The sequence below is a fragment of the Sminthopsis crassicaudata genome, chromosome 3 (genome assembly GCF_048593235.1).
Source record: "Sminthopsis crassicaudata isolate SCR6 chromosome 3, ASM4859323v1, whole genome shotgun sequence".
In the NCBI taxonomy this organism is placed as follows: domain Eukaryota; kingdom Metazoa; phylum Chordata; class Mammalia; order Dasyuromorphia; family Dasyuridae; genus Sminthopsis; species Sminthopsis crassicaudata.
In genome coordinates this window covers 49259146-49276474 of record NC_133619.1, presented here as the reverse complement: position 1 = coordinate 49276474, position 17329 = coordinate 49259146, and the positions used below count along the sequence as shown (strand labels likewise).

The window sequence follows — 17329 nt, the reverse complement described above, 5'->3', positions numbered from 1 at the left end:
GTTTTGCCAATTCCTTCTTCAGTGGATTAAGATAAATGGAATTTAAGTCACTTTCCAAAATCATACTGCTAGTAAGTGTCTCAGGCTAGATTTAAATTCAATTTTTCCTGACTCTAGTACCCACTCTCTATTCACTGAATCACCTAGTTACCTAGTAGGCAAACAAGTTCAGTACTTGCCTCTGAGGCTGGATTTGAACTTAGATTTTTCTGTCTCCAGATCTAATGCTCTATCTATTGAGCCATTAACTTACCTTCTAGACAAATAGAAATTAAGGTCTCACAGAGATGATTATAGCCCCAATAAAAATGTGGATCAATCATGGACCTTAGATTCATGTGCCAAAGCTCACTACCTGCTATGCATTGGATCCAGTTTCTGTCATTCTATTTGAGTCTTAGAATCAAATATTTAACCAATTAATTTACTTTAAAAATTCCTTTGGATTGGCTGTACATACTGCACAAATATCCTAGAACATATTGCTCTCATATCTATATATATCTATATAGATATATATAGATGTATCTTAGTAAAACTGTCCTTTTCAAGTTTCTGATATGATTTCATAAAACAAGTGAATTTAACATTTTGAAAGACAGTTTACTTTTTAATTTGTTTTGTTTAGATTTGCAGCCAGAAGACACTATACAATCTTAAGTATTAAATATTAAATATTTTAGTATTGTTTTCCCATTTGTAAAATCAAAGGATCAGAATATATAGTTTCTAAGGTTCTTAGTACTATCATTAAAAAAGTTGCTATCAATATTTTTTGTAGCTAGAATGTCTATTTATTATTTTTTGATCTCTTTGAAGCATATTCCTAAAAGTTGTTTCACTGGGGCAAAACCAATACATAGTTTAGTAACTTTGAGGGTATAGCTCCAAATTGCTTTGCAGAATGGCTAGTTCACAGTCTATCAATTATGTATTAATGTTCCAGTATTCCTTAGTTGCTCTAATATTTATTAATCTGATGGATTTGAAGTGGGACCCCCAAGTTATTTTAATTTGCATTACTTTAATTATTACTGATTTGGAGATTTTTTATATGGATATTAATAGCTTGGATTTCTTCCTTAGAAAACTGCCTGTTCATAACCATTGGATATTTATTAGTTAAAAAGTACATTTTATTCTTATAAATTTGAATCAGTTTCTTATATGTCTTAGAAATTATACACTAATCAAAGAAATTTGCTGCAAATTATCTGCCCCCTTGCATTTACCTGCTTTTCTTCTAATTTTAAGTGCATTGATTTTGTTTGTGCAAAAAACAAACAAAAAAAACCCCCAAAAAACAACTTAAATTTTTTTTATGTAATCAAAATTTTCCTTTTTATCTTCTGTGGTCCCACTTAAATTATCGCCTATTTATCCTGTGCATAGCTTATTTTGTGTCTATTTGTTTTCATGTTGTCTTCCCCATTAGACTGTGAGCTTCTTTAGGACAGGGGCTTTCTTTTGCCTTTTTGGGTATTTTTACCATTTAGCACAGTGGCTGACACATAGTAGACACTTAAAAATGCTGATTGATTGATTGATCTTCTCTTTTCACTGTTTGGTCATGAACTATTCCCCTATCCATAAAAATCACATTACTTCCAGAGGCCTCAATATCCTCATCTGTGAAATGAAGGCTCAGGAGAAACTGAGTTAAATTATAGGTATGAGAGGCGACAAGAAAGCCAGATCTTTGACACATTCCACTAAAAACAAGACCAAAGGGAAGCAGAATGGCAGAAATTCAATCAAAATAAACACGAGTTAAGTAAAGAATATCATTATAATTTAAAACCACCATAAAGAATTGCTAAAATACCAGAAGTTGTTGAGGAAGGAAAAAAAGGAATCATACAAGAAATCCTAAAAATGGACTCCAGAGGATAAATTACACATTTACAGATATTAAGGGATAATTAGCAACTCTAAGAAAGCTACAAGACTAAGTAAAACAAGAAAATAAGGAAAACCAACAAGGAAATTAATCCATATTTAAGATGCCAACATATAGACACTCTGGAATTTAAACACTTAATGAAGAAGATGGCCAATATCGTAAATATATTCAAATGTCACAAAATTCCATAAAAAGAACAGACACTAGATTTCTGGGAGTGTTGATTGCAAACAATGAATACTAGGTAGAGGCTACTGCAAAAGAATCAGACACAATGTCAGACTTGGTGGACAGATCATTTAGCTGCAATGTTAGCAATAATAATATCTTACAGAAATGTAGCACTTAAATTAATGGGACAAGCAAAGTACATACTTTCTGCTGCAGCATTCATGAAAACTACATGTGAATTGTTCAAATGCTGGGCCACAAAGAAGAGTCAGGGAAATAATAAAGAGACAAATCTCCCATAATATAGCTGGAGTCAGGAAGATGAGTTCAAATTCAGTGTTGAACACTTTTCAGCTATATAATCCTGGGCAAGCCACCTAATCACTGTCTGCCTCAGTTTCTTCAGCTGTAAAAGGGGATTATAAAAGCGTCACTTTCTAAGGTTGTTGTGAAGATCAAGTGAGATAAGATGTGCTAGGTATTCAGCAAAATGTCTAGCACATAGTAGGCACTATAAAAATGCTTGTTTCCTTCCTTCCACATTTGTGGACCATAATCTATAAAATCATTAATAAGCTATGATATAGTTAATAAAATAAAATTGAGTTAAAGTTGTGAAATCATAAAAAATAATAACAAATTACATCCAAGGTAATGACAAAACTGATATTATATAGCAAAATCTATGAAGGTATGGGGGAGGCTAAAACTCTACTCAGAGGCAAATTAATAAACTGAATTATTTTACCAATAAAATGCGAGAATTAATTATCTTAGAATTTAGAAAGGGGATAAAGTAACAAAACAAGAAAAAGAAGGAGAGAAATAAACCAGATCAGAACCAAAATCAATACAACTGAAAATGTGAAAAAGGCTGGCTTTTTGAGTAGGCTAACAAAATTAATAAACCACTAACAAGTCTAATTTAAAAAGAGAGAAAACAAATACAAATCCACAAAATTATAAACGAGAAAGAGAGATCATGACAAAAGCAAAAGGAATCAAAAATTTGTAAAATTAGTCATTAAAGATTTATTCCACTCTTGTAAAAGACTTGAGGCCAGGGTAGAGTCCTAAGTAATTCCTACCAAAATTCAGAGAACTAGTAACATTTGCACTCCATAGAAGGCTTCAAAATAGAGATGGTAGACTGATTTCTGTATAAGGAAAATATAGTGTCAATTTTTAAACCAATGGCAAACTGGAAAAAGAAAGGAGAATTATAGGCTAATATCATCAGTGAGTATTGATATGAAAGCATTAAACAAAATATTTAAAATAAAATGCAACAATACAATTTAAAAATCCATTGGGACTAGTAGGATTTATAAATGAAATGCAAAGGTAGTTTAATATCAGAAAAACAACTAGCAGTAAACATTTTTCATCAGCAAGAAAAAACAAATAATACTCTGGTCATATCATTTCATAAAAAATATAGCCAAAATATATATAGTGTTTTTAAGGTTTGTGAAGCCTTTTATAGATGCTTGATTTGTATAATAATCTTGTGAAATAGGTGCTTTTATATCCTCATTTCATAGATAAAGGAATTGAGATAGAGATGAGCTAAGTGACTTATCCAAGATCACACATCTAATAGATGTCTAAGATTACTCTTTCTGATCTTAATTGACCTGATAATAACCTTAATATGACCTGATTCTATTTCTGCATTCTATAAATTATACCTCAGAATACAGTACCCAATTATATTAAAACTATATAGCATAGGATGGTCCTTCTCATTAAAAAATATATATATGCCAGAATCATAAACTAATATTATTTATAATGGATAATACCAGACAGATTCCTAGTAAAAGCAGATGTTGTCAGGATGACTATTCTTGTCATTACTATTTAATATACTTGTAGAAATCATGGCCACAAAGCATGAAAAAGAAAACAAAGAAATAAGCATTCAAACCAATTTAATTTAACACATATTTATTAAGCACCTATTATGTGCAAATCACTATATGCAAGTTAACAAATCATAGCTAATGAGTAAGCTAAAATATTTCTATTTGGAGACAATATAATTTTATACCTAATAAACTCAAGCTAATCAGCCACATAAATTAATGGAGTACTAAATAACTTTAATAAAATATCAGGATACAGTATAGACTTAAAAATAATCTAACCTACTTTTCAACATGCTACTACTATTACAAATCAAGATCAGCTTAAATTAACAACAAAATATATCAAATAGTTGGTCACTATTTTCTCAGGACATGAGACCTCTAAAATTGGCTTCACAATTGTTTTGTCAGAAATCAGAGTGAATAAATGAAACAGATACACTCTCTCAGAGATGAATCAAGCAGACGCAGCAAACATGATGATACATCTGACATATTAAGAGATTTAATACAATGCCGAAATAAAAAAAACCATAAAATTAGATAAAACCATAATCACATTCATGTGGAATAAGAAATGGATAAGAACTGCAAGAGAAATAATGAAAGAGAGAACCACTGGCAGAAGACTAATACTATCATATATCAAAATGCTCTCTAATGCAATAATTATGAAAACTACCTGGTAATAGAAAAAGAACAGAGAAAAAGATCAATGGAACAAAATAGAGATTCCAGGAACAGAATTCAAGGAATATAAAAGGTTAGCATTTGAAACCCACCTTAAAAACTGGGAAATGGAATCACTATCAAAATTTACAGGAAAAAATTAATGGATAGATAACAAAAACAAAAATTTGGAACTACACTTTATATCTTAAACCACAGTAAACTAATTGGATCACATAAATAAACATTAAAAATAATTAAAAAACTGGAAGGATATGTTTACACTCTACAAAGGAAACACATTTCTTATCAGTGAAAGAAATAAAACAAATCATTAGAGACAAAAGTCTATGAGTTTAATTATATAACATCCTTGTACAACCCAAAACACCATCTTCAAAAATGAAAGAAAAGGAGAATATTGAAGGAAATATTTGAAGTAAATATACCAAGTAAAAGTTTGGTTTTTTAGAATCTATAGGAATATGATGCATATCTATAAGATTAATAATACACATCTCTGGCAATGATCAAAGATTTGATAGACAACTTATAAAGAAGGAAATACATGAAAAGATGATTAAACTCCCTAAAGATCAGAGAAATGCAAATCAAGACAACCTTAAAATAGTCTTACATATTCTGGAAGAGTAAAGCTATTAAAATTATAAAATTCCAAGTTAATAGGACTATGGAAAAACAGTATGGTTGGTGGTGGGATTTTTTCTGGTGCAAACATTTTGGAGGGCAATATGGCATAAGTCACAAAATTGATCAGATGATCAATTTAACCCAGAGATTCTATTCCCATTACTCAATAATAAAAATTTTATAAAAGGACCTATCTATACAAAAATGTCCACAGATGCTCTAGTTATAATGATAAAAGACTGGAAACTACTTCTATGTCCAACAATTGGAGAATTGCTAAATGAATTATATGTGTTTATAATGAAATATTATGATATCATAAAGCATGATAGGTATGAAATATTGAACTTGTATGATGTAATACAGAAGGAAATCAATAAAATTTGTTATATACCTTGATACAATAAGAGAAGATAAAGAAGAAGAGTAGAGGGAAGAAAGGGAAGAAATAAAAGAAGGCAGAAAAAGAAAGGGGACGCAAAACAAATTTTTTTCCTGCATTTATCAACCATTCTGATTCTGTCTTGTTAAATGCTAGAAGTTTGGCAAGGTTTGGGCCCTAATTTTTAATGTTTATTTCATTACTTTTTTTGGGTAGTTATTATGTATGACCTGTGGCTGCCCTCTTAGTCATAATTGGAAGGACTGAAGCAAATGATATATTCAAGTTGAATTCTGAAATTTCCCGAAGGAAATTCTGGGAAGACATGAACTGAGTCACCAGAGTATCTAAACAAGTGCTCAAAGAAACAATGAATATATTAGACATAGGATTACATTTATCCTAGCATGCATAAAGTAAAAAAGATACATTAACAATTCATAGTTGCCTATAAAAATTGATGCCCCCTTCCTTTCTTCTCTTGTGAGTACCTGCGGTAAATTGGGATCCTTTTCAGAAAGGAAGTGAATTTGGGGCTAATAATGCACATATACACTTCTACGTGTATATATGTATATGTATATACACAAACACACATGTGTAACCCCTTCTGTCACTAGAATATTAGGGGGCAAAATTCACATTTCTTGCTTCCTCTTATCACGGCACAAATTCCTCCACTTGGTTTCTAGTTGTAGGTCTATGTATGTATTCATGCACACGTGTATGCAAATATGTGTATATTTATGCGTATACACCTGCATATATACACACATGTTCATATACACATATGTAATCCCTTTCTGCCATTAGAAGGCTGGTGCTACATTGACTTTCCCCTTCTTTCTCCAGAAGGATGATTGCATAAACTCTTAACTCTGAATTATGGGAGGCTGCCCAGGAATTTCCCTTTTCCCACTGGAAGGATACATTTCAAGCTCAGGGAATTCCTCTCCCACATCCAGCAATTCAATTCAATAAACATTTACTAAGGATTTACTAGGCGCCAGGCACTGTGCTAAGTCCAGAAAGAGATAGTCCCTGCCCTCAAAGAGTTTAGGCAGTGTTCCATGAACTCTCACTACTTACTTACCTGATTTCCTCTTTAGATCAACATTCATTTTGCAGATGAGGAAACTGAGGCTTAGGGAGATTAATGGACTGATAGGTCCTACAGATGGCAGAACTGGGATTCAAACAAAGGTCCTCTGACTTTAGATTCAGTCTTTAAGGATTTTTCATTAGACTAAAATATTATCCAACCCCTTCTAAGAGAAATCTAAAGTGAGCTTCTTAATTATACTGAGACCATACTTTAATGTTTTCTGTGACTTCTAGGTAATGATCCAATCAATCAAATAGTCTCTTATACTTTTATTAAAAAAAAACAGGTTCTTTCCCAGAATCTCCCCAGAAAAATATGGCTTATAAAACAAACATATGATATCAACTAACCAACCAACAAATAAAAACTAGGCATGGTAGTACACGCCAGTAGTCCCTGCTGTTGGAGAGTCTAAGACTGGTGGACTCTAGATGCAAGAGTTCTGAGCTGCAATAGAGCTCAAGTCAGTTTGGGGGCTGCTCTTTATCTGGCATCAATGTTCTGAACTCTAGGAAATGAAGGGCTACTAGGCTGCCCTAGGTGGAAAGACTTGGTGTAGTTCAGAAAAATGGAGCAGATAGCTTCCATTCTATCTTTTTTGGGACGATCTCATGTGTGGTCACTGGATAAAGAGAATCAGTCTCAAAAACAATTTTTAAAAGTGTACCTTAAATGTAGCTTCAAGAAAACTTGAAACTGTTTAGCTGTATTTCAGGAAGGGAATAGGATGGTAGTCTGTTTAGGCAAGATCTTTAATCTTTCTTGCATCATCAACCTTTGGGATAATTTGGTTAAAGTCTCCTCTTCAGAATAACATTTTTAAAATGAAAAAAATATAAATATAAATATCTATAGGTTTGAAAAGGAAACTAAACATATTGAAATACAGCTATCAAATTATTGTGAAAAATATGTTTACATACCCCAAATTAAAAATTCATAGTACAGCATATGTGATAAAGGGAGCTCAAAGTAAAGAAATTTCAGAACCAATCCAGCATCATGTAATGGTGAGGGTATTTTGGTACTAGAAAGTTGATATTGACTCTTAGGACAGACGTTTTTATGGAGTGGAGAAGAAAGATTCCTCAGTTTGGAGACAGCTAGGGAAAGAATCTAGGTACACAGTTCTTTCTGTTCCTCATCCATAAAATGATGGGCTTGGCCCAGGTGACCTCCAGGGTCCCTTTCAATTCTCCATCCAATATCCTACAATCAAGCTTCTGTAAATCAAAGAAAAATTTCCTTAAAACCATCTAATTCTCTCTGCTCATGTCAAAAGATCACAAGCAATTAACAGGAAGAGGCTGTACTGGTAGAATGGGACGTGATCCAGGCCATGATTTGAAAGGCTAAAGGGAATACGAAGTCTGGGCCAAGCCAAGGAGTTTGTAATGTAAATAGATGCAGAGAGGAAGACTAATGTAGAGGACCAGGTTACCTCTCTGAAACAGGATGGAGATAAAAGGAAATAAGCAGGACACAAGCCAGGAAAGCATTTTAGAGGAATCTGTTTTGAGGCATTGGGAAATGTTTGTCCCATCAAAAGTCTCCAGCCAAAATAGCAACCTTTTCTTGTTTATTGGTCTGGCTATTAGGAGTTCTTCCAAGCTTGCTTATATTCAGAGGGACTGATTAAATTAACAGCCCTGAGCATTGAGTGCCCAGGGCTGACCCTGACCTAGAGAGAATCCCTTCAGAGGGTTAACTCCCTCTGAGGCCTTTGAATGAGTGATCTGCTGTTACTCATTCCCTGACAATCTTTAACTAGAACATTTCCCTGAGCAATTATTTTTTCCTTTGGATATTTGAGGCTCTTTAAAAAAGATTTTCATCAATAATAATAGCTAACATTTATATGCTATTCACTATATTCCAGATAGTATAGAAATTATTTAACAATTATTTAATCACCACTACAACTCTGGAGGGATAAGTACTCATTATTATCCCCATTTCACAGGTGACATCAACTATATCAAAAATCATCTTCAGTAACTTCTGATAGACTTGCTTTTAAGTCTATGAGCAGATGAACAGAAGCCCTTTAAATCTTCCTCAGGGGGATCCAAGAAGCCAGGATTCTGTTTGGTTTTCAGAAGTACCACCATATCATATCCATCATAATCACTCTCAGTAATATCTCACTGCTGTTACTTTATTTGAGAATGACTTGTTCTACATAAATGAACTTCTCAAACAGCTGAAGCATATGTCCTTTCAAGGGTCAAAAGACAAAAATATTTTAACTATTTGGGGGTGGAAAATTTTTAAAGACGTCTAGAAATTTTTCTTCTCTCTTGAAGAGAATTAAACCTCTACTTGGAGAAAGGTTAAGTTTATAATTATTCCATTATTATATTCACACATTTTTGAACTTTAAAATGTTAAAGTATGATGTTTCTTCCATTTCTATTTGTTTGAGAAAGATTGTTCTTTCTTCTCTTTAATTTAATTCAACAAGCATTTATCATGTACCTTCTGTGTGCCAAGCATTATGCAAGATATTGCTAGGGGATAAAGAAATCCCTGATGTCACTACTCTTACATTATAAGAGGGGAAATGTCATGTACAAATCAAAATAAATACAAAATTCATACTAAATTCAGTGTAATTGGGGAAGAGGTGGAATATAATACTAGAAACCAAGAGACTGAAAGAAGTTTCCTATGAGGAGTCCTTTTCCTGTTATTATCTCTGTCTCAAATCCTTTTCTGCTTTTGTGATTCTAATTTTCTCATTTCAGTTTGCTCTGGGTTGGAAAATTATAACTAAGTGTAAGGTAGTGGTTTAAGATTTATGAAATGATTTACAGATCTCCTCCCATCACATCCCAACTCTTTGAAGTCTATTCTATGAATCTCCACTTTATAGAAGAAAAACTAGAGTCTCTGAGAGAGATTAAATGATTTGTTCAGGACCACATATCTATTAGGGAAACGGGGTGGAATTCAAACTCAGTTCTCTTAATTCCAAGCACTCTTTTTTACAAATCCACAGCTACCAAATGCCAAGTGTCTGAGCTATTAAAAATCATGTATTAAGCGAGTCAATATGGTTTTGAGTGAAGGCTCTTTTGAGTAAACCTTCTTGAGTATTGGTATATTTTAATTTTGTCTTTCATCTCTAGTACCTTGAATAAAGCCTAATAGAAAATGGGCTTTTGGGGATTGATTGGTTATTGGAAACTGTTGGCATTTACTCCTTGTGTTGAAAAAGCTGGCAGATTGATTTCTGGGCAAGTGGTATGCCAGTGTATTCTTTTTTAATTGCAAGTCTTTAACAGGAACTATGCTACATGCTAAAAGTCAAGAAAAATGATGAACTAATTGAAATATGGAAATATTTGATAAAGAAAGTTGAGGAACAGAGAATTTCTGAAAAGATGAGAATTCACATAAATGCAAAATATAGCAGAGCTGACCTTTTATCATTATTGATGCTTAAACATGGAAAAAAAGAAAGAAACCTTTAAAAATCATTTATTTGGAAATCAACAGGATACAAAGCTTTTGATTTCTAAGACTTTATTTGCAAGATGAAAAAACGAATTGAAGGTTAGACCCAATATTGTCATTCTGTGTGTCATGGAAAGGTCTCAGCAACTAAAATGAAGAGAAATTTTTCTGCTAATGAAGTGGACATTCAGATAGAGTTATTTTACAGTCCCTCAAGAAGTGCTAATGTAGAGCTCTCCCACAGTGCAATAAAGGCCTGTCCACCTAACCTATTGTACATAATATAATGTGACTTTTACAATGAATATCACAAAGCAATAGCAGAGCCTCCTCTCATTAGTTCATCCTTAGATGGTGGTTAAAAAAATGAATATAACAATCAACCACCAATTCTAATTAAATAAAATGCCTTTCATGGTAGGTATGGCTACATTCTCCTCTCTGGAAGGAAATCCTAGGATAAGAATGAATCAGTGAGACTATAAAGCCAGCTAAATGGTAATTAAAAGATGACATCCCCTTCTTTCTTTTTAATTTTTTTTCCAATTAAAAATCACTTCTCTTCCTCTTCCCCCTTGTCCCTTTGTGAATAATAACTACAAAACCAAAAATAAATATGGTTAGTTAAGAGAAGCAAATTTCCCTATTGATCATGTGCAAAAATATAAATTTCATTCTGTATTTAAAAGGTAATATGTTAATTAATTTCACAAAGGGAGACTCAGGCAAACATATGGATGCTTGACTGTAGACTTCAAAGCAGAATACAAACATTATTTGTGGTTGTTAAGTTGGTTTTCTGTCCTGTCAGACTCTTAATGATCCCATTTTGGATTTTCTTGGCAAAGGTACTGGAATTCTTTGCCATTTCTTTCTCCAAATTATTTTGCATTTGAGGAAACTGAGCCTAACAGGATTAAATAATTTGCCCTCCTAGTTAGTGTCTGAGACCACATTCGAACTTAAGAAGATGAGGTCTGGTATTTTATCTACTATATAACCTAGTTACTCCAAACATCTTTGAGTGGGTTGTCCAGCCAGAAATGGCTTTTCATACATTTGCTGAAGAATGAGAACTCATAGTTATGAGAACATTCTCTCAGTTCCCATAAGGTCATCTATAGGGTGACCTCAGGGAAAGTTTTAAGGTAAAGTGTGGCTACCATGAAGTTTGACACCAAATTTAAGAGGCTAACATGATATATTGGTTTCCTAGAAGTCCTACCAATAAAAGTCTCTCAGCATTCTGATGTGGAGGAAGAAAACCTTGACCGATAAATGATTCTTGGTTATCTCCTCCAACCCATTGGAGACCAGTATGATACCAATCCAGACAAGTTCAATGAGTTCTGTCTCATTCACTCTGCCTAGATTCATTCTTATGAGCTAGAGAACAAGGCTGGGGGGCTTGCATGACTCATGTCTGCTTTGTCTAGGACATTATTTTTAAAAAGAGAAGAACCAGAAAGATGACATATGCAAAGTTGGCAATAATATCAATGATTGTCACAAGCAAAGGCAGGCAAATTCTGATTCACAATAAGGAACAATTGTCAGTTTGGACAACTGGTGATGGAAAGTGATTCTCCCCTTTCAGGATTAAGGTGAGAGACTAAAGATGTGGAGCATCTGACATGCTGTCAGATGCTAACATTAGGGGATTTTTTCTTAAGTGTCCCATTATTTTTTGATTTTCAATTCAAGGGATGCTACAATAGTAGAAGGATTTTAAAGGTCAAATACTGGCATTAATACAAAATCTAAGAAAAAATTTCAAAAATATAACAGACTAAAAGGGATTCAATAAAAAAATAAAGACTTTTACCTTAAGGCTGATTACTTTGTTTTGGTCTAAAATGCTACCAAACATTCGTTTAGGGAAAACACAGACATGTTCTTTTTCCTGTTCTCTATGATTGGTTTTCAGATATTGAAGATAGGATTCATGTCTTTTCTGCTCCAGACTAAGTATATGTGTTACTGAAAAAAACATTAAACACCCTGCCTCCTCAACATTCTTCATTCCACTAGAATATAAGTTCCTTCTATATCTCCCAGTCTCTCTCTCTCTCTCCCTCTCTCTCTCTCCCTCTCTCTCTCTCCCTCTCTCTCTCTCCCTCTCTCCTCTCTCTCTCTCCCTCTCTCTCTCCTCTCTCTCTCTCTCTCTCTCTCTCTCTCTCTCTCTCTCTCTCTCTCTCTCTCTCTCTCTCTCTCTCTGTTTCTTTTTCTCTGTTTGTTATCTCTTTCTTTCTCTGGCTTGCTCTGTTTATCTCTCTTTCGTTGCCTCTCTCCATGTCTCTTTATCTCTCTGTCTCTCTCACATCTCCCTTGGTGTCTTCCTCCCTTCTTTCTCCCTTTTTCTTTCTTTCTTTCTTTCTTTGTTTCTTTCTTCCTTCCTTCTCTTTCTTTCTTCCTTCCTTTCCTTCTCTTTCTTTCTTTTCTTTTTCTTTCTTTCTTTCTTTCTTTCTTTCTTTCTTTCTTTCTTTCTTTCTTTCTTTCTTTCTTTCTTTCTTTCTTTCTTTCTTCCTTCCTTCCTTTCCTTCTCTTTTCTTTCTTTTCTTTCTTTCTTTCTTTCTTTCTTTCTTTCTTTCTTTCTTTCTTTCTTTCTTTCTTTCTTTCTTTCTTTCTTTCTTTCTTTCTTTCTTTCTTTCTTCTTTCTTTCTTTCTTCTTCCTTCCTTCCTTCCTTCCTTCCTTCCTTCTTCCTTCTTCTTTCTTTCTTTTCTTTCTTTCTTTCTTTCTTTCTTTCTTTCTTTCTTTCTTTCTTTCTTTCTTTCTTTCTTTCTTTCTTTCTTTCTTTCTTTCTTTCTTTCTTTCTTTCTTTCTTTCTTCTTTCTTTCTTTCTGTCTCTCTGTCTATCTCTTTCCCCTCTCTCTCCTTTTTTCTTTCTCCATCTCTCTTTCCATGTCTCTTTTTTGGCCCTCTCCTTTTATTGATTTCTACCAACTAGTACAATGCTTTTTGATCTCATTAATTGGATCTCTAATAGTAGATATTGCAGTCCACCCAAGTTTGCCCATCTTATATATTCTACCATATCTACTCTGACATTACTAATGGATTGCAGCCCATTAACCTCTCAGCTTCACTTTCCTAACGCATCAAAGGAGGTTGTACCAGTTGGCCTTTCAAGTCCTCACAACACTAGAGCTATGGTCCTATAATAATGGAGGTTAAAATTTTGTCCGTTTTGTTTCCAGCCATGGTGTTATCTTATGGTAATTGTATGTTTAACTAAAATCTCCAGATTTCTTCATATAAATTAGTGATAGGGCTGGATAACAGGCTCTGTGAGTGGGGGAAGTCTTGGTAGACAGAACTTCATTTCAATTAGCTTTTCTTGGCAATTCACCAGAGGTTTGTCTGCTGACCTTCTCACCAAATTGCAGGGTTATTTATTTGTCTAGAGGTTGCTTGATTTTATATTGGAGAGGTTATAGTACATGCCTGTCCTGAGGGCCTGGGTTAGGGAATACAGAAACTTACATAAGAAGACATAGTAAATTGGGCTTGGAGTTTTCTTTGAATTACCAGATCTTATTGAAGTGGTCAGGAAACTAATGCATATCTGACATTCTGCTCAAAGTCTAAAAAATAAATGACTTTTGAAGCTCTCTAGCTGAGTAAGAGCTTCTGATGCCAAAGGGGGGTAAAAAATCAAATGTTCTTTTTAATAGAATCTCTAGGTTGTGCCCTTCTTTAAAAACAGAGACAGAGACAGAGAGATAGAGACAGACATTTACACAAAGTGAAAGAGAGAGAATTTGAATATATATATATATATATACATATATATATATACATATGTACAGATATATTTAAATTTTACTGGGATGCACAATATGGATAGAAACCTCTTTTAAGTGTAGGTTTCAAAGCCTAATTTCTGCAAGCTACAAATTAAATTATGGTTCTGAAGCAAAAAAGAAGATTCAGGGAAGAATCAATTGTTCAGAAAGCAGAGTATAGTTGAAAGCAAGACAGGTAGAATATACTATTCAAGTCAAATTCTATTTAAGCTGATGATTATTATGCTTATAGGATACATTTTGAATATAGAGAAATTTTCAAATGGTGCTGACTTCTACAGAAGCTCTCTGAAGGAAATCTCCCAGGAGACAGTGTAGATAGTTAAAGGAGATGGTCAGGGAAGCCAAGGTTTCAAGGTCAAGATGCAGCCAAAGTACAGCTTTTGTTCCTGACCAATTAACTGTGCTCACTTGTGGGGAGCTGCACTCTCATACTTATCATAAATGAGAACAATGTAGAGATGTAGAAAACGAATGAAAATATGGTATTGAACATTAGTAGATTCCAATTGTTTTAAATGTTAAAATTTTGATCTCACCCTTTTCTTTATTTCCCCCTCTTTCTCTCAGGTGTCTGCTGGAAAAGTTAACAATGTGATGATTTGAACTATTTTAGAAGAATTAAAGTGTGTGCCTGAAGTGCATGGACCAATTTTTAAATCCTATGTATAGGTAGTGACTTATTTAAAGATTGTTCCTATTAAATTCTTTGAGGAAAAAGATTTTTGTTTATTTGTTTTTTAATTCTCAGTTCCTGATACCTAATAGATACTTAAATAACTTTTGTTGGTTGACTCTACCTTGTTTTTCATTGTATTTTCTTTTTACATATGACTTCCCCACAAAATCCTACTTTTATTATTCATTGTGTTGTCCAGATGATTTTTGATTCTCAAAATCTTATAAATCATAAATCACAAGCCACAAATTAATACTGTCTACTACACCAGGAAGAGAGTAAGTAGAGTCCCTGCTATTGTATCAGTAGTCTGACAAAATAACAGTTGGCATTTTATATAGCATTTAGAGGCTTGCGAAGTGCTTCACAAATATTTCATTTTGTCTTCACAGTATCCCTGCAGGTAGACACTATTATTATCCCCATTTTATAGGTAAGGAAACTGTTGAAGAGGTTAAATGACTTGCTTCATGAAGATCTCACATCTAGTAAATGTATGATATAAGATTTGAACTTATGTGCCCCTGTTTCTACTTCTAGTATTCTATCTACTAGAGTCATCTAGGTGCCTTTGCCTCTAGCTGATAAGCAGTCCAATTGAATATGAGAGGATGATTATAAGAAGAAATAAAAGACATTAGAAAGGGCACTAATTAGAAGCATCTTGTGTTTGAGTCTTCTCTTAAGACTCAATTTCCTTATCAGTACAACTGGGTTAGCATTAGCTATCTGTGCTATGAGGATCATGTATTAAATACTGTAAAGCTCAAAGTGCTATAAAATGTCAGTTATTATTAATACAATAACCAGTAGGTTAGCAGGTATATTTAACCATGACAATCCATGAAACAGATAAAAATGCAAAATAATCTTTGCATCTCCTCTAGGTAAGTGATACCAAATCTATAATTCCAACCTTTACCTTTCTCTGAAACTCCAGACTTAAATGAGTAATCACCTATAAGCCTGGAGAAGATTCCAACATCCATTTTATAAGATGAAAAAGCACTGAACTTTTGTGATGCTTACCAGGATCCTTCAACTGGCATGATCACTGATTTCAGTGGGAAAGGGGGCATAGGGGAGGAGAAAAAACACATGTGGAAAAATGAGGGTCAGAATTTGGGACTGAAAGAAGCTGAAGGGTAGCAGATTACTCAGATACCATAATGTTGTATGTCATGAATGCTTTCTTCATAAAGAATTGGGAGGCACTGAACATGGAGAATACCGAATAACATGAATGAAACAGACTAATCCATAAGGATGAGAAATGTCTGCTTACTCACTAGGATTCATTTCCATATCAGCTGTCTGGATGCCATTAGAGCTTCAACTAGCTAGAGGAAAGATCAAAGCCAACTCTGAATTAGTAGGAAAAAAGAAAAGAAAACAATGCAATTATAACAGCTCCCGCTTGTCCTATTTAAAAAGCTGTTTACACTGAAAAATTGAGAAATTGGGAAAGATAAAGACATTGACTCTGATTATGATAATTTCTTAAATAATTCTAAACAATGTACAGGCAATGTAGTGTGGGTTTGGTTCCAGCCTGCCTCAGTAAAGTATCACAATAAAGTGATTTCACATGAATTTTTTTTGTTTGTTTCCCAATGCATATATATGTTATGTCTATACTGTACTATGGTTTTTTGGATATTATAGTATTATTTTCAAGAAACCAATATACATGCCTTAATTAAAAATACTTTGTTGCTAAAAAGTGCTAGCAATCATCTGAGATAGAAAGTGTCCTAGATGGCTAGTGACTGCTCAAAGTCTTGGCTGCTGAAGGTTAGGAAAGCTGTGACAATTTCTTAAAATAAGACAACAATGAAGTTTGCCAACACATTGACTCTTCTGTTCACATGAATACATAGAGGTGATAGGGTTATTATTGGCTTAATTTCAATATTGTTGGTCTCAGGGAATAGAGAAGTCAAAGTGGAGGGAGGGAAGGAGAGAAGGAAGGAAGGAAAGAGAGGAGAGAGAGAAACTATAGTGAAATCACTGGTGAGTGGACATAAGATTTATCAAATAAGTTCACTGGCTTCTACTGGTGTAGTGTCCCAAATCAATTATAAGAATAACAATAAAGATCATTAATCATAGATGATCATAATAGGTATAATAATAATACTGAAAAAAGTTTGAATTATTGTAAGAATTACCAAAATGTGACACAGAGACATGACAAGAGCACTTACTGTTAGAAAAATAGTACTGATACACTTGCTCAAAGCATAATTGCTACAGATTTTTAATTTGTAAAAAATGTAATATCTGAGAAGTTCAATAAAGTGAAGTGCAATAAAATGGGGCATGCCTGTAAAATGGGTGCCACAATGAAAAAGCTAAGGGGGCCTAGCAATTACAATTTCCAGCAGACAGTAGATTATCTTGTCAAGCAAACAGACAGGACAAGACAGAACCACGTTGGTTTATAGTAAAAAATCATTGGAAAAATATTATTGAAAAAGGCAAAGATTTGGAAGTAGTGTTACCACATAGAACAGAAGAACCACTAAAGAATAAAATGAGAATGCAGAAATCTTGGCCCAAGACCCATCTAAGCCATTTTATCCTTAGAGCAAGCAGATGGAACTATTAAAATAACAAACAAATACATGAT

General features: G+C 33.6%; 1 protein-coding gene across 1 annotated transcript in view; it reads right to left on the bottom strand.

Annotated features, from left to right (window-relative positions):
* SLC9A9 (solute carrier family 9 member A9) overlaps positions 1 to 17329 on the bottom strand; it is a 707151-nt gene that overhangs the window by 311550 nt on the left and 378272 nt on the right. The gene's annotated exons all lie outside the window — the stretch shown is intronic.